This window comes from Phyllobates terribilis, unplaced genomic scaffold (assembly GCF_046119375.1).
Source record: "Phyllobates terribilis strain yellow unplaced genomic scaffold, ASM4611937v1 Scaffold_11__3_contigs__length_659146591, whole genome shotgun sequence".
NCBI classification, from domain to species: Eukaryota; Metazoa; Chordata; class Amphibia; order Anura; family Dendrobatidae; genus Phyllobates; species Phyllobates terribilis.
Window position 1 is genome coordinate 185,564,897 of NW_027362771.1, and position 17,501 is coordinate 185,582,397.

The window sequence follows — 17,501 nt, forward strand, 5'->3', positions numbered from 1 at the left end:
ATACCAGTATTGGGAAAGAGGGGGCCATGCATACCAGCATTGGTGATGAGGTGGCCATGCATACCAGGATTGGGGATGAGGGGGCCATGCATACCTGGATTGGGGATGAGGGGGTGATGCATACCAGGATTGGGATTTAGGTGGCCATGCATACCAGGATTGGGGATGAGGGGGCCATGCATACCAGGATGGGGGATGAGGTGGCTATGCATACCAGGATTGGAGATAAAGTGGCCATGCATACCAGGATTGTGGATGAGGTGGCCATGCATACCAGGATTGGGGATGAGGTGGCCATGCATACCAGGATTGGGGATGAGGGGGCCATGCATACCAGGATTGGGGATGAGGGGGCCATGCATACCAGGATTGGGGAAGAGGGGGCCATGCATACCAGGATTGGGGATGAAGGAACCCTGAATATCAGGATTGGGGATGAGGGGGCCATGCATACAGGATTGGTGATGAGGGGGCCATGCATACCAGGATTGGGGATGAGGGGACTATACATACCAGGATTGGGGATGAGGGAGCCATGTATACCAGGATTGGGATGAGGGGGCCATGCATACCAGAATTGATGATGAGTGGGCAATACCAGGATGGGGAAATTTACCAGTAGCTGCTGCATTTCCCACCCTAGGCTTATACTCGAGTCAATAAGTTTTCACAGTTTTTTGGGAAAAATTAGGTGCCTCGGCTTATACTCGGGTCGGCTTACATCATTCCCAAGAAGACTCATGGCTGTACTAGCTCAAAAGGATGCTTTTACTCAACACTGAGCAAAGGGTCTGAATACTTATGACCATGTGATGTTTCAGTTTTTCTTTTTTAATAAATTTGCAAAAATTTCTACATTTCTGTTTTCTTCAGTCAAGATGGGGTGCAGAGTGTACTTTAATGAGAAAAAATGAACTTTTTAAGAATTTACCAAATGGCTGCAATGAAACAAATAGTGAAATATTTAAAAGGGTCTGAATACTTTCCGTACCCACTGTATATTAATTTTGAATAGCAATACTGCTCAAGAAAATGGAAATAATTGAGAAATCTTAACATAAATTGGCTAATTCATGTGTACCTGGTAGCCACACTAACGCGTTTCTCGTTACCAGGAACCTATCAATGTAGGCGTGCTGAGGGGCGGGTCTTATGACACGCTTCCGGCGCATGCATGTTAAATGCCGCTGTTAGATTTGACAGCAGTGTTTACATGTTAACAGCGGCGGGTGGATCGCGATTCCCCCGCGGCTGTTAGGGGCACATGACATCAGATCAGTTGTCATTTCCCTGGAAAGGTGCAGGCTCACCACCGGAGACAGCGCCAAAGAGGCGGATGCGATCTTGGACATACTCATATGTCCAAGGTCGTAAAGGGGTTAAAGAGCTTAAAGGTCACAGTCCTAGAATCAGAGTAGTATACAGTTTTTTTTAGGGAAACTGGAGACTTTAAATCACTTGCGATTGTGGTGATTTTATTTGTCATAAATCAATATTTTTTTTAATTTAGCAAAGATGGCAATTCAGATTTTAAAAGATTCACTCATACTTACATATTAGATAGCCACACAACCATAATAACCTGAATAATTCTTTAAACAGGTTATTTGGTGGGAAAGCTGAACAGTAGAAAACATAAACAAAATAATACTAAAACAAATATCGTTTTTTTTCTATATTTACACCACAAAAAATTAGATAAATAACAAAAAATACATATAATGAGTGTTGACATTTTATAGTGAATCCCTACATTGCTTCTAATAGCAAACTATGAAGAGATAATTCCATTTTGACAATGGAGATGGAAAAGTACAGGTGTCAATTTGTTAATATAGAGAAATAACAAAGACACTGAACAATGCAGTAGACTGCAGACTGTAAGCCCATAAGGGCAGGGCCCTATTTCCCTGTGCTTCAGTCTGTCACTGTTGATTTATTCATTGTTATTTATATTTGTATTTTGTATGTGAACCCTTTTTACATGTACATCCCCAGGAAATCAATTGTGCTCTAAAAATAATAATAATAATAATTCAAAGTTATAAAAAAAGACAATAGAGATTTGTTAATTCATAAGGAATGCACATATTTACTAAACAGATACATCAGGAAAGTTGACAGATCCATGACACAAACATATATATGAATGCAAATATACAGTATATTGTTGACCAGAAGCTTTAACCAATGTAGTTTTCATAGATAAATATTGGGAATAGTAGAATGTCCTGTACTGTTGAGTGTTCGCTGAAAAGTGCTACCTAGGAAATCTATTTTAAATAATTCCCATTCAAAAGGATGAAAATTCTCAAAAGTAACCTTTAGGTAGTTACCAAGTTGGATTCTAATTGCAGAGTTACCCATAAAACAAAACAGTTGTGCTACTCAACTAAACATGATAAAAAATAACTAGCAAGTGTGTAATCAAGTTCCCATCAAAATTCATCTTGGCTACAATGCTGTACCAGAGAAAAGGAAGAGAGGAAGAAAGGTGAAAAAGAAAAAGAGAAGGAGGAAAAGGAGGGGAAAAAGAAGGAAACGAAGAAGATGAAGTAGGAGAAGAGTAGAAGCAGGAAAAGAGAAGAAGAATAGACGAAGGAGAACAAAAACAAGAAGAAGATGAAGTAGAAGAGCTTTAAACTTTAGGGAACTTTGAGGAAGACTCTTACTTGTTCCAATGGCAATTTTCAAGTACAACAAGTTCTGATTTCATCAAACACCTTAAGAAAGAATTTAAATACACTGATCTCACTAATGGTCTTTATGCTGATCTTATAGATGGTCTTGTGGCTGAATGAATATAAATCCTTATTGCCATGTTACTGCTCACATTTCTTATCGGGCCCTTGACACTATAATAAATGTTGCCACTCACTAGTTGTATTATGCAAGCTGTATATGATATTGTTAACTTGACACTATCTGGCTAAAAATTTTGAAAACAAATACTGAAATATGGCAAGTGAGGAGCCCTTTTTCTATGCAGCAAAGGGCCCTATTAAAAAAGAAAACACAAAAAAACAAAAAACAAAAAAAACTGTGAGAGCCAAGTCCATATTAATAGATTTACAACAAACACATATGAATGTGATGGTCAGGTGTATGAATATCTTTATAAATACATTAATGATAGATACTCACTTTAAGAACTGTAGGTTGCTTCAGGTACTTAACTCAAAGTACAGCTTTGTTCTTTAATTATACCTAAAAAGAAAACAGTATGCAAATGTTACTTATGGAATCAACCATATCTCTTATTCAATATCATTCCCACAATTCTCCACACTAAAACTAGACATTAGAGAGTAGCGGATCAAACCACAAAGGATCATATTCAGAGTCAAATTTCCTGAAATTTGCATTACCATGTGAGTTCAAAGATTCTGTGATACAATGTTCTGAAGACTCAGTGACTGTGCTAATGCACCACTTTCTTACCAATGGATTGCTGTGGATCTGTTCTGATGGATCACTACTGGACATGTGAACATAGCGTTACTCAGGTTGACATGAATTGATTGATCTGTGATGAACTGCAATAACAGCACCAATTAAACCTAACATTTGTAATTTTTTGCACCCAACTTTTTGAAAAGGCCAATGCTTCCTATATTTCTGTGTATAAACAACAGCAAAGCATGCACATGTCCCCAAAAGGGATAATGTTTGGACCTTTTATACAATTTAAGTAACTTACAAAGTCTGAAACTGTTGTGTGGTTAAATAGGCTGCTGGTTACCACCATTTACCATCCATTTTCCCGTAGCCAGATAGGTGGAGGCTATTTAAACACTAGAAGGTTGTGTTTGCATTACAAAGCTCAAAATGGGTTAAATAGACTCCAAGCGGATTCAATGATTTATTCATATACTTTCTAGGTAATTAGAAAGCTTTTTAACTATACAATTCGCCTCAAATCAAAATCTGGGGGAAAATTTGGCGAAGCCGGCAAATGTGAATTTTAAAAGATCTGTTAATTTCTACTAAAGATCCTTCTTTTCAAATGATATTGTAATATAGTCACATTGTCCCTTATCCGTATGCTTCAAAAATGTCAATGTTATAGATATTACTCAATACTTTCTAATTAATTAAAACCAGTTTGAGAAAGTGTAATAAAATACACTGCTTTTATTAGCAATATACTGAGAAATGGATAAATGACAACAGAGCCTTACATTGAAATAAACTATTAGGCACCGTCTTACACTTGTTAACCTTGCTGGAAACTCTAAATAGAGTCTGACACAAAATATAAAAACTATACAGTTCTGCTCATCATTATTGGCACCAATAAAGTTTAAGTACATAATGTGGAATATCTCCTGAAAAAAATTAATAAAGTGAAACCGTTTTTTTGTATAGAACACTCGTGTTAAATACAAAAGAGCAAATGATGAACAATAATTTAAAACAAAAAGCAAAGGGAGGGAAAAATAGAAAAACCTAAATATTGCTGTGTCACTGGTATTGGCACCCTTTACATTAATTTAGTATGGAAACACATTTTGACTTGCCTGTAGTAAATCACAAAAGAGATTCACCTGTGATTAATTGTCGGTGCTCATGTGATCATGAATTAGCCAATGAATGATGACTTCAGTGTTTTAAAAATCCTCATGGTAGGCCCTATTCCTTTGTCACAATGGTCAAGACAAAGGAGCTGTCTGTGAACATCAGAACTGCTATTATTAGCAAACACAAGACTTCCAAAGGGTATAAGGCCATCATAAAAGACCTTGGTATCCCAGTTTCAACAGTGAACAATGTTATTATGAAGTTTGGCAAGCATGAAACCATCAAGAACCTCCATGGACGTGGGGGAAAGAGGAAAATTGACAAGAGATGTCTTTGAAAGTTGGTGCGAATGGTGGAAAAAACTCCATGTCAAACATCAAAAGACCTGTAGGCCAACCTGAAACAGTCTGGGGTCATGGTTTCAACAAGTAGCTTATGCCGTACACTAAACCAAGCACAGCTGTATGGGCGAAGGCCAAGGAAGAAACCATTGCTGAAGACATAAAAAGGAACAACTGATCTCTACCAAAGAGTACCTTGACAAACCACAATCCTTATGGGAAAATGTTCTGTGGACAGATGAAACAAAAATAGAGATTTTTGGCAATGCAAAGCAACAGTTCGTTTACAGGTGGCACAATGAAGCTTATAAGGAAAAGAACACCTTACCAACAGTTAAGCCTGGTGGAGGATCCATAATGCTATGGGTTTGATTTGCTGCGTCTGGTACTGGAGGCCTTTACCGTATCACAGGAATCATTAAATTAGAGAATTATCAAGAGATTTTAGAGCGAAATGTCCTACCCAGTGTAAGAAAACTTGATTTAAGTCGAAGATCATGGGTCCTCCAGCAAGACAATATCCCAAAGCACGCATCCAAAAGTACACAGGAATTGTTGAAAAAGAAAAAATGGACTGTTTTATAATGGCCAGCAAAGAATCCTGACCTCAATCCCATTGAAAATCTTTGGGGTGATATGAAATCAGCCATAGGGAAAAAGAACCCTGCAAACATTCAAGAGCTTGAACAAACTGCAAAGGAAGAGTGGGAGAAAATTCCAGCTGAGAAGTGCAAGAAGCTTATAGACCGCTAAAAGAAACATTTGGAGGCTGTCATCAATGCCAAAGGGTTTGCAATCAAGTATTAATTGTAACGGGTCCGGGAGGCGGAACCTCTGAGCTACTATACAAGGGGGCGGCCCTTGTAAGGGAGCGGGTGGCAGTCTCTGGGTGAACGGACAGGGAGTTACGGCAAGTGATCAGGGCAGTCTCTGGGTAAGGGGTAGGTACGACCTGTGATGGCAGAGCCTCCGGGTAGGCTAGCAGGCAGATGGTAGATGTGTGCTCCCAGGTGAGCAAGCGAGAGTCTCTGGAATAGCAGGTGGTCACGGCACGTGACGGCGGAACCTCCGGGCTGGCAGGCAGGTAGGAAACGGAGAAGCGCTCCCAGGTGAGCGGGCAAGAGTCTCTGGAATAGCAGGTGGTCACCGCACGTGACAACGGGACCTCCGGGCTGGCAAGCAGGCAGGTAACGGAGATGCGCTCCCAGGTGAGCGGGCAAGAGTCTCTGAGATAGCTGGTGGTCACAGCACGTGACAACGGAGCCTCCGGGCTGGCAAGCAGGCAGGTAGCGGAGAAGCGCTCCCAGGTGAGCGGGCAAGCTGGTCCATAGACAGACTGACCGGAGTTGTAAGGCAGACCGTCGGACCTCAGGCAAGCAGGCAGGTAGCTGATGTGCGCTCCCAGGTGAGCGGACAAGTTGGTCCTTAGACAGACTGACCGGAGTTGTAAGGCAGACCGTCGGACCTCAGGCAGGCAGGCAGGTAACAAGTATTCAGGCAGGAATCAGGCAGGTAACTAGCAGGAAACTGGCAGGAAACTGGCAGGTAACTGGCAGGTAACTGGCAGGTAACTGGCAACGGGACCTGAGGGCTGAAGCACAGGTGAGACACAGGTGCAAACAACATTGCTCGGGCACCTCCATTTTGGAGGAGGTGCCTTATATATGATGAAGTCCTCCGGCCATTGGCCGGGGACTCTTTAGGGCGGCGCGCGCGGCCCCTTTAAGAGGAGGGAAGCGCGCGCGCGCGCCCTAAGCACAGGGGCCGGGAAGGAGCGCGCGCTGAGAGCAGAGCAGGAGGAGGACGCCGGGACGGAGCGCGCGCTGACAGTAGAGCAGGAGGAGGACGCCGGGACGGAGCGCGCGCTGACAGCAGAGCGGGGAGAGGACGCCGGGACGGAGCGCGCGCTGACAGCAGAGCGGTGAGGGGAGCAGCGTCCCTGCCTAGCAGAGGGCAGGGACGCCAGCGCTACAGTACCCCCCCCTTTAGGCCCCCCCTTTTTTAGGCCAGACAGAAATTTAGCTAGGATGAGAGGGGCATGGATATTCTCCCGGGGCTCCCACGTTCTCTCCTCAGGACCAAACCCCCTCCAATCTACCAAGAAAAAGGTCTTTCCTCTTACCCTTTTGGTGGCAAGAATGTTCTCTACCTCAAACTCGTCCTCAGCAGAAACCGGAGCAAGAGGCGTACCTGTAGACTTAGAAAAAGAGTTAAGTACCACAGGTTTGAGGAGAGATACATGGAAGGAGTTAGGGATCCGTAAGTTGGCCGGGAGTTTCAATTTATAGGCCACCGGGTTGATCTGACTGATAACCTCCAGTGGGCCGATGAACCGAGGCCCCAACTTATAGGAAGGGATCTTGAGCCGGACATATTTGGACGAGAGCCAGACTTTATCCCCAGGACGGAATTGAGGAGGATCCAGACGTCCTTTGTCAGCGTGCCTTTTCATACGCTCGGATGACAGAAGGAGTGCGGACCGGGTACTCTCCCATATGGAGGAAGACTCGCTCTTGTGATTGTTGTACGAGAATTCGGCCCATGGCAGGAGATCCACCCAGTCAGAATGGTGAGCATTAACGAAGTGCCGGAGGTAACTGGTCAGGTTCTGATTGATCCGCTCCACTTGACCATTAGACTGTGGGTGGTAAGCGGAGGAGAAGTCCAGAGTGACGTCTAGCAATTTACAAGTGGCTCTCCAGAAACGAGAAGTGAACTGTACTCCTCGATTCGACACGATGTGACGGGGCAGGCCATGAAGACGGAAGATGTGGCGGATAAAGACTCTAGCCAGCTCGGGTGCAGACGGAAGACCTGGCAGGGGAATGAAGTGAGCCATCTTGGAAAAGCGGTCAGCGACCACCCAAATGACCGTACAACCGGCAGAGACGGGCAGATCAGTTACGAAGTCCATCGCTATATGCTGCCAGGGGGCAGCAGGTGCTGGCAGAGGAAGAAGGCGGCCGGCCGACAGGTGTCTCGGAACCTTGTTGCGGGCGCAGGACACACAGGCAGAAACAAAGTCCATAACATCCTTGTGCAGGTTAGGCCACCAGTAGTGCCAGGTAATAAGCTGGAGGGTCTTTTTCTGACCGGCGTGACCAGCTAGTTTAGACGAATGACCCCAGTGTAGGATCCTCTCCCGATCAGGTACCGATACGAACGTCTTACCAGGAGGGAGACAATTTAGACTCACGGGGGCCACCTGCATTACTCTGGCGGGATCGATGGGGCAGTCACATGGTCTATGAGGTGGTAATGTCTCTGCCTCCTCCATATCAAAGACATCAGCACAAGACCAATAAGGAATCGGAAGTCCAGGTAGATTAGCTGGGATAGGAGAGGGACGGACGGAATGGACGGGAACCAGACAGGTTTTATGACAGTCTTGTCCCCAGCGAAGGACTTCTCCGGTTTGCCAGTCAAGCACGGGTGCATGTCTCTGGAGCCAAGGCAGACCTAGCAAGAGGGCGTGAGAGAGTCCAGGCAGAACGTGAAGGGAGATACTCTCTGAATGCAGCATACCCACTTGCAGAGTAATGGATTCGGTGATGAATTGGATGGGGCGAGATAAGAGGCCCCCATCCACGGCAACAACAGTCAAGGGAACAGCCAGAGGTTTGGTGGGGATGCGGTATTTCTCCACCAGGGACAGTGAAATAAGATTTCCGGCTGCTCCAGAGTCAAGTTGGGCTAGTTCGGAATAACGATTCTCCCCGCAGATGATTGAGACAGACAGCAGCAGGGATGGAGAGGATTTATTTTTGTCTAGATCAAGTCCTCTGAGCGAACCTAGACACAGGCGTTCTCCCGACCTCTCCGGGCAGGCACGGATCCGATGCTCCTTACTGCCACAGTAGAAGCAGCTCCCCTCGGCACGGCGAAAGTCCTGACGGGATTTGACCATCTTGGTCTGGTCGACCTGCATAGGCTCAGGAGAGTGTACCTGGGGAGAAACGGAAGGAGTGACGGGTTTCAGAAAAGTAGGAACCAGACGTGGAAGCCCCTTTTCACGGGTGACCTCTTTGGCACGTTCCTGGAACCGTAGGTCAATCCGGGTGGCAAGAGTTATTAGGTCATCGAGAGGGGTAGGAATGTCCCGACCAGCAAGTTCATCTTTAATACGGCCGGACAGACCCTCCCAGAAGACGGATACCAGAGCTTCGTTATCCCAGGCCAGCTCCGAGGCAAGGGTACGGAACCGTATGGCATATTGACCCACGGTGAGGCTTCCCTGACGGAGGCGTAGCAGAGATGATGCGGATGAGGTCCTCCGTCCGGGTTCGTCGAAGGCTTTCCGGAAAGCCGTGAGAAAGGCAGGCAAGTCGGACACCAGGGGGTCTCCTCTCTCCCATAGAGGATTTAGCCAGGCCAGAGCCTCCCCGGTGAGATGGGACATGATGAATGCAATTTTGGCTCGGTCGGAGTTAAACTGGTGGGACAATAGTTCAAAATGCAGGGTGCACTGATTTATGAAGCCCCGAGCCAGGACGGAGTCGCCTCCGAAGCGAGGAGGTGCAGAGAGCCGGGGTCCGGAAAAGGATACCATGGTACTGGCCGTAGTTGCAGGATCAGACAGGGTGTTCAGGCGAGTATTAACATTCCGCAGATGACCCAGGATGGCCTCCTGTTGGGACTTCAGACGGGACAGTTCAAGACAGAGGTCCGAGAGCGAGGGAGCTTGGGTGCCACCGGGTTCCATGGCCCGAGCAAACTGTAACGGGTCCGGGAGGCGGAACCTCTGAGCTACTATACAAGGGGGCGGCCCTTGTAAGGGAGCGGGTGGCAGTCTCTGGGTGAACGGACAGGGAGTTACGGCAAGTGATCAGGGCAGTCTCTGGGTAAGGGGTAGGTACGACCTGTGATGGCAGAGCCTCCGGGTAGGCTAGCAGGCAGATGGTAGATGTGTGCTCCCAGGTGAGCAAGCGAGAGTCTCTGGAATAGCAGGTGGTCACGGCACGTGACGGCGGAACCTCCGGGCTGGCAGGCAGGTAGGAAACGGAGAAGCGCTCCCAGGTGAGCGGGCAAGAGTCTCTGGAATAGCAGGTGGTCACCGCACGTGACAACGGGACCTCCGGGCTGGCAAGCAGGCAGGTAACGGAGATGCGCTCCCAGGTGAGCGGGCAAGAGTCTCTGAGATAGCTGGTGGTCACAGCACGTGACAACGGAGCCTCCGGGCTGGCAAGCAGGCAGGTAGCGGAGAAGCGCTCCCAGGTGAGCGGGCAAGCTGGTCCATAGACAGACTGACCGGAGTTGTAAGGCAGACCGTCGGACCTCAGGCAAGCAGGCAGGTAGCTGATGTGCGCTCCCAGGTGAGCGGACAAGTTGGTCCTTAGACAGACTGACCGGAGTTGTAAGGCAGACCGTCGGACCTCAGGCAGGCAGGCAGGTAACAAGTATTCAGGCAGGAATCAGGCAGGTAACTAGCAGGAAACTGGCAGGAAACTGGCAGGTAACTGGCAGGTAACTGGCAGGTAACTGGCAACGGGACCTGAGGGCTGAAGCACAGGTGAGACACAGGTGCAAACAACATTGCTCGGGCACCTCCATTTTGGAGGAGGTGCCTTATATATGATGAAGTCCTCCGGCCATTGGCCGGGGACTCTTTAGGGCGGCGCGCGCGGCCCCTTTAAGAGGAGGGAAGCGCGCGCGCCCTAAGCACAGGGGCCGGGAAGGAGCGCGCGCTGAGAGCAGAGCAGGAGGAGGACGCCGGGACGGAGCGCGCGCTGACAGTAGAGCAGGAGGAGGACGCCGGGACGGAGCGCGCGCTGACAGCAGAGCGGGGAGAGGACGCCGGGACGGAGCGCGCGCTGACAGCAGAGCGGTGAGGGGAGCAGCGTCCCTGCCTAGCAGAGGGCAGGGACGCCAGCGCTACATTAATTAAGGGTGCTTTTATTGCTTCACATGCTGTTTATTCTGTTTTTTTCTTTGAAATTGCAACATGGAAGTTGAAAAACAATGTTTTATTGTTGTATTACTTTGGACCACTATTTAAAAAATCCTGAGGATATAACTTTGGTACATTTTCATTTATTTCTGAAGATATTGTACAGTGTATGAAAAAAATGAAAGGGTGCTAATAATGGTGAGCAGCACTGAAGAAAAGCATCAAACAAGTTCTGACACAGTATTATTTTATGATTATTATTGATTTTTAAAGCACCATTAATTTCATGTGACGAGCATTTACATACATAATACATACATAAAATACAGTGAACAAACTAATAGTGAAAGCCTAGTACAGAGAGCTTAAAATCTAGGTAAAAGGTAATGAAGAAAATCACGATTAGTTCATTTTGAAAGCGATCAAAAATGTGCAATAAGGTTTCCCACTAATATACACAGAACAAATTGGTTCTAAAGTGTGAATGAGCCTAATCTGACCATTTTGTGATACAGAACAGAGACAACGCTATTTGCAGATAGCTTTGCAGAGCATTAGTTATACAACTACTTTCTGATTACTTACATACCCTTGTCTTTCTAACACAAATCTAAACGGATTACAAAAAAGAAGGTACAAAGAAAAAGGATGTAGCTGTGCCTTCAACAACTTACTGGTCACTTAACCTCCCTAATCTTTTCTTATTTTTACAAAGACACTGAATTAGATTTTTCTTGCTCAAACTGTTATGTTAGTATAATTAAGGTAATAATGGCATTGATTCCAAAAGAAAATCCATGAGTAAGAACTGGAATGTTTCAAATGTCTTAGAACAACATGTTCCCTATTGTAATATTTGTTCTATGTCTTAAATCAGAAGTGGGAAATCTTTTTTCTACCAAAGACCATTTGAATATTTATACCATCCTTTGGGGGCAGTAAAAATCGCACACTAACTCCGTCCACAAATCACGTCCTGACGCTGGCACTGGTGTCAGGATGGAATATTTCATTGCACGAGCCTCAGCGTTCAGTAGTGAACATTGCGTGTGTGTGCTCACAGAGCAAGGAGAAATTAAAGGGCCAGCGGCTGTGAAAATACAGCTGCCGGCCCAAGCACTGCGGTCCCTGGAAATCTGCCTCGGGGCCAGTTAAAAGGTCATCGAGGGCTGTAAAAGGCCCCCAGACCTGAGGTTCCCCACCCCTGTCTTAAATTGTGAATAAAAATGGATTTTTTCATGAAAAGAAGTGGATTGTGGAATCTTTAGGAATTACTGTGAGCACCCGTGTGGTCGGCAGGTTCCTGTGCGCTTAAGATATATTAGCGGTGAGCAGCAAGGACACTTCTAGCTAGATTATAAGGTTACTAATATAATCCTACACTGATAACACATAGTTAATATACTGAGTCAAGATCCTGCCAAGCGATTTGTAGGACCTAGCCCATCAGTGATGCCAATAAACTGATGCCAATAGAAAGGCGCCCTATGAACAACCTCTTATCTGACTGCATCCTTGACTCCTCTTTTGATTAGCTGGCCTGGCGCGAAGACGACTTTGCTATGTGAGGCACAGTCCTGCTAATCAAACGAACCACAAATTAAATCAATTAAGGGTCAGTTTTTAGGGATCCGGTTCAGCAGCCCCATATTACTGATGTAGCCAATGTACTGGGACCTGCAAATAGATTTACACCACCACTAATACAAAGAGAGTAATTACATCCACATAGTGGCTTCAGCGTTAGAGGGTACACTATGTTTATAGTTAAATCTATGTTTTTTTAGGTCCAATATTTTTTGCAGAATATTTTTATAATATTTTATTATACACAATACTATTCACATATCCCTGGAGTTAAATAGTAAAATTCTGTCTTTAGATGCTGGCTGAATTCCGGAAATTCTTAAGCTCTCTCTAGTGGTGGCTGCAAGATAATAAATAATAATAATTTTTATTTATATAGTGCCAACATATTCCGCAGCACTTTACAATTAAGCGGGGACATGTACAGACAATAAATTCAATATAAGTCAAGACAGTTTAAGCAGTTACATTAGAAGTGAGGTCCCTGCTCGCAAGCTTACATTCTACAAGGAAATGGGGGGACACAATAGGTAAAAAGTGCTTGTTCTTTCAGGTCTGACAATTATAATAAATAGGGATTTTCATATAAAGATGCATGATCCGGTCATCAGCCCGTATGTGCAATAATCAAGTATCGAGTGCAGTTATTGTGTGGAGACAAATGAATAGGAGGGAGCAGATTCTGAATAATATTTAGGAGGGGACAGGGGAAAGTTAGTTTACTGAGTAGTTGAGGTGGTAAGCTTGTTTAAAGAGATGGGTTTTTACAGCGCGCTTGAAGATGTGGGGGCTAGGCATCAGTCGGATTGTCTGGGGTAGTGCTTTCCAGAGAACTGGCACAGCATGAGAGAAGTCATTTTTGACAGAGGTGCGAGGTTCGGATTATGAGGGATGTTAGTCTTAGGTCATTTGTAGAACGGAGGGCACGTGTGGGGCGACAGACAGAGATGAGAGAGGAGATAAAAGGTGGTGCTGAACTGTGGAGAGCTTTGTGGGTAAGAGCGATGAGTTTATATTGAACCCTGTAGTGAATGGGTAACCAGTGTAATGAATGGCACAAGATGGAGGCATCGGTGAAGTGGCTTGACAGAAATATGACCCTGGCTGCCGCATTCAGGACGGATTGGAGAGGAGAAAGTTTGGTAAGAGGGAGACCGATCCGAAGAGAGTTGCAGTAATCCAGACGAGAGTGAATAAGAGCAACAGTAAGAGTTTTAGCAGTTTCAAAGGTGAGGAAAGGTCAGATTCTGGAGATGTTTTTAAGATGCAGGTGACAAGAGCGAGTGAGTGATCAGATATAGGGAATAAAGGAAAGTTTAATGTTGAATATGACCCCAAGGCAGCGGGCGTGCTGCTTGGGACTTATGGTTGAATCCTCCAAGGTAATTTCAGTGTTAGGTAGAAATAGGTTAGTAGAGGGGAGAAACACAAGAAGTTCAGTTTTGGAGAGATTCAGTTTAAGATAGAGGGAGGACATGATGTTAGAGACAGCAGACAGACAATCCTTGGTATTTTGAATTAGGGTATGGATGATGTCAGGGGAAGAAGTGTATGATTGGGTGTCATTAGCATAGAGATGATACTGGAACCCAAATCTGCTGCTTTTTGTCCAATAGGGGCAGTGTATAGAGAGAAGAGAAGGGGGCCTAGGACGGAGCCCTGCGGAACCCTGATATTAAGGGAACGAGGAGAGGACGAGGAGCCTGCAAAAGATACAGTGAAGGAGCGGTGAGAGAGGTAAGAGGAGAGCCAGGAGAGAGCAGTGTCCTTGAGGCCTATAGAGTGGAGCATAGTGAGGAGGAGCTGGTGATCAACAGTTTCAAATGTAGCAGAGAGATCCAGGAGAATCAGCAGGAAGCAATGACCTTTGGATTTAGCTGTTAGTAGATCATTAGAGACTTTAGTGAGGGCAGTTTCAATAGAGTGTGAGGAGCGGAAACCAGATTGTAGAGGGTCGACGAGAGAGTTATCTGAGAGAAAGCGGATTAGACAGGAGTGGACCAAGCGTTCCAGTTTAGAGATGAAAGGAAGATTAGAGACAGGTCTGTAGTTAGCAGTGCAGTTCAGGTCAAGGGATGTTTTTTTTAAGTAAAGGGGTTATGATGGCATGTTTAATATATGTATTTAATATATGTATGTATTTAATATATGTATGTTTAATAAATGTATTAATATAACACTATGGCTATGGAGGGGATTTGAAGTTCTAGTCCCTCTAAAAATGTATTACAAAATAAAAATAAATACATAGAATTGTGGACCGAAGTAGATAGGTTTTCTTTAGGATTGGACTCAATAAGTTTTCTATATACAGTGGTGGCCAAAAGTATTGGCACCCCTGCAATTCTGTCAGATAATACTCAGTTTCTTCCTGAAAATGATTGCAATCACAAATTCTTTGGTATTATTATTTTCATTTAATTTGCTTGCAAGGAAAAAACACAAAAGAGAATGAAGCAAAAATCAAATCATTGATCATTTCACACAAAACTCCAAAAATGGGCCAGACAAAAGTATTGGCACCCTCAGCCTAATACTTGGTTGCACAACCTTTAGCCAAAATAATTGCGAACAACTGCTTCCGGTAACCATCAATGAGTTTCTTACAATGCTCTGCTGGAATTGTAGACCATTCTTCTTTGGCAAACTGCTCCAGGTCCCTGATATTTGAAGGGTGCCTTCTCCAAACTGCCATTTTGAGATCTCTCCACAGGTGTTCTATGGGATTCAGGTCTGGACTCATTGCTGGCCACCTTAGAAGTCTCCAGTGCTTTCTCTCAAACCATTTTATAGTGCTTTTGGAAGTGTGTTTTGGGTCATTGTCCTGCTGGAAGACCCATGACCTCTGAGGGAGACCCAGCTTTCTCACACTGGGCCCTACATTATGCTGCAAAATTTGTTGGTAGTCTTCAGACTTCATAATGCCATGCACACGGTCAAGCAGTCCAGTGCCAGAGGCAGCAAAGCAACCCCAAAACATCAGGGAACCTCCACCATGTTTGACTGTATTGACCGTGTTCTTTTCTTTGAATGCCTCTTTTTTTTTCCTGTACACTCTATGTTGATGCTTTTTCCCAAAAAGCTCTACTTTTGTATCATCTGACCAGATAACATTCTTCCAAAATGTTTTAGGCTTTCTCAGGTAAGTTTTGGCAAACTCCAGCCTGGCTTTTTTATGTCTCGGGGTAAGAAGTGGGGTCTTCCTGGGTATCCTACCATACAGTCCCTTTTCATTCAGATGCCCACGGATAATACAGGTTGACACTGGTGTACCCTCGGACTGCAGGGCAGCTTGAACTTGTTTGGATGTTAGTCGAGGTTCTTTATCCACCATCCGCACAATCTTGAGTTGAAATCTCTCAACAATTTTTCTTTTCCGTCCAGATCTAGGGAGGTTAGCCACAGTGCCATGGGCTTTAAACTTCTTGATGACACTGCGCACGGAAGACACAGGAACATTCAGGTCTTTGGAGATGGACTTGTACCCTTGAGATTGCTCAAGCTTCCTCACAATTTGGTTTCTCAAGTCCTCAGACAGTTCTATGGTCTTCTTTCTTTTCTCCATGCTCAATGTGGTACACACAAGGACACAGGACAGAGGTTGAATCAACTTTAATCCATGTTAACTGGCTGCAAGTGTGATTTATTTATTGACAACACCTGTTAGGTGCCACAGGTAAGTTACAGGTGCTGTTAATTACACGAATTAGAGAAGCATCACATGATTTTTCAAACAGTGCAAATACTTTTGTCCACCCCCTTTTTAGGTTTGGTGTGGAATTATATCCAATTTGGCTTTAGGACAATTATTTTTGTGTTTTTTCATTGAAGACAAATTAAATGAAGATAATAATACCAAAGAATTTGTGATTGCAATCATTTTCAGGAAGAAACTGAGTATTATCTGACAGAATTGCAGGGGTGCCAATACTTTTGGCCACCACTGTACATATTATGTCAAAGATAAATTGTGGATGACTTACTATACCTGGATTCAGGGAAACGATATACTCACACATAACATTACTAGAAACTGAAATTAGTTTCAGCATGACACCAAACGTACATATTGAATTTTGTGGTTCCAGAGCATGTTGATGATTCCTTTTAGCATCTGTGATGAATCTTTGTAGTTGTCCATTTTACAAAGATCTTTCATATGCGTTTATTGAATTGGTCAGTGAAGCAGTGAAAAGCTACTACCCCCTTCTGCCAATCTACTTTGTCTTGCTGGCATGAAGCATGGTAGATAAAAATGTGCACTATAAAGATTGTAACATTCTGCTAAGATCATAACTGGCAAAAACAAAAAGAGTAGGATTTTCAAGACATAATTTGTGAAGGTTATACAGTATTTAGAATATATTGATCTTGGCAAGCAAGCAGATTATGTATGAGTAAATATTTTCTAGCAGGAGCCTAGAATCTAAAGTCTGGATCTCAAGAGTGTCTACCAGGCTCTCTTTAATATCATACAAGCCTTGGTCATCCAATGCCTAATGCAAATGACTGTTTTTTTTTCTTAACTTTAGTTTCTCTTTATTAAATTTTGTGAATCAAACGGATATAAGCTCTAACATCAGCAGCTCTTATCGATATTAAAGAGACACTGACAAAAGGATATTTGAAGAAAATGAAATTCTGTCTATCACACTGGCTACAGTTACTTAATTAAATAGAAAAAATTCCATGTTCTGGAGATGAAGTGAAACAGGTACTTTATTAGCTAATAAACATTGTATAATCAGAAATTCATTAAGGTTGTTTAATAACAATACTTTTATTTATTATTATTTGATGCCATCAAATGCTTGCAAAATGAATGGCAATATTATACATTATGCTGTTATTTAGAGAGATAATGTTGATTGCTATCCAGGCTAGCTTTCTGCACTATAGGTAAATACTATAAGGCCATGTTCACACGTTCAGTATTTGGTCAGTATTTTACATCAGTATTTGTAAGCCAAAACCAGGAGTGGGTGATAAATACAGAAGTGGTGACGTGTTTCTATTATACTTTTCCTCTGATTGCTCCACTCTTGGTTTTGACTTACAAATACTGATGTAAAATACTGATCAAATACTGAACGTGTGAACATGGCCTAAGCAATAGTTATCTGCTGGTTGAATTCAATTGATACATAAGGCACATATTAACCCAC

The 17,501-nt window shown here is 44.1% G+C and overlaps 1 protein-coding gene across 2 annotated transcripts in view; it reads right to left on the reverse strand.

Annotated features, from left to right (window-relative positions):
• Positions 1-17,501, reverse strand: part of SYT1 (synaptotagmin 1) — a 926,879-nt gene that overhangs the window by 711,066 nt on the left and 198,312 nt on the right. For both annotated transcript variants that reach the window (XM_073651880.1, XM_073651879.1), the window contains exon 3: positions 3,145-3,207. The gene's annotated coding sequence lies outside the window, so the exon portion shown is untranslated. The remainder of the gene's footprint in view (positions 1-3,144; positions 3,208-17,501) is intronic.